This window comes from Nestor notabilis, unplaced genomic scaffold (assembly GCF_000696875.1).
Source record: "Nestor notabilis isolate BGI_N333 unplaced genomic scaffold, ASM69687v1 scaffold16465, whole genome shotgun sequence".
Taxonomy (NCBI): domain Eukaryota; kingdom Metazoa; phylum Chordata; class Aves; order Psittaciformes; family Psittacidae; genus Nestor; species Nestor notabilis.
The window spans coordinates 45,528-46,674 of NW_009930041.1; positions in this window are offsets into that span (position 1 = coordinate 45,528).

A 1,147-nucleotide genomic window follows, 5' to 3' on the forward strand; every position below is an offset into this window, starting at 1 on the left:
TGCATCTGGAAGTAATTTTAAGGAGAAGGTAAGTTCATATAAAAACACAACTTAATTTGTTACTTAAAGAGGTACTATTTTGAGTAGCTTTTCAAACAATATAAAAAATGTCTATAAATACTTTTTCACATTCATTTAATATCTATTTCGGTGCACAAAACTCAATCTGCACATGCAGTTGGGCAGTTCTGAACTCCAAACACACTTTTAGCACACACAAAATATTTTTAAATCACCTTTGAAAGTATGTGCAGTAGTTTTTACTCTCTGAAAAATAGTACAGTTTTATTAGGACCACGTTCGTGCTCATGAATTCAGAAAGTGCCAAGTGAAGAAAACAATACTAAGACTGAAAATAAAGTTCCAGTATGGGTTACACAAGCCTGGAAACTGTTTTCAAAGATATTGACATTATCAGTATTGACTTGAAGGGTCCTAGCCGGTGCTGCGAAGCACAGCAGCAATAAAATGGCAGTGTTCTGTTCAAAGTCAATTTAAGTACAGCCTAATGACTCACTGAAGCACCTATTAAATGCCAGATGGTGCTTATGACTGGAAAGGAGAATGGCCATTTGTTATTCTAGCAGAGGGCAGTTACTGAAGTCAAACCCCTTGTTGGGAATTAAAAGGCAAGCTTAGTATCAATGACATTTGTTTCATTTCGGTTGCCATCTTTGTGATAAGATTGAACAGGAGCATAATACTTATGTTAAAACGACTTTTACTTTGGGGTTTTTTTGTAATTAGGATGCCTCCTCCCAAATCCCTGCAGTTTATGAGATCCCAAGATACAGAGAAGCACACAGTATAAATTGTTTTCAATATGTATTCTGAGTGGCTCCAATCAACAGTGTTTATACTCAGAAATTTAGGATATTGTATTTGGTTTTCATCATTTATTGTGCAAAGATTATACAGTATGCTAATTGTAAAACTAAAGGTAGGTTAGGTGTGTCTAATTGTTTAAAATGAAGGTGCTGACTAAAAACTGCAAAATTATAGCTTTAAGTAGTAGAGACCCTCAGAGTCTTCTAGGAAGTATTCTCTGGGTCTCTGAGAGTTCTCGTCTCCTCTCTGAACTAACCTATTATCCTACTTTTTTGATGCACAACAACCAGGAACTCTTAAGACATGTAAGAAGCAGGAA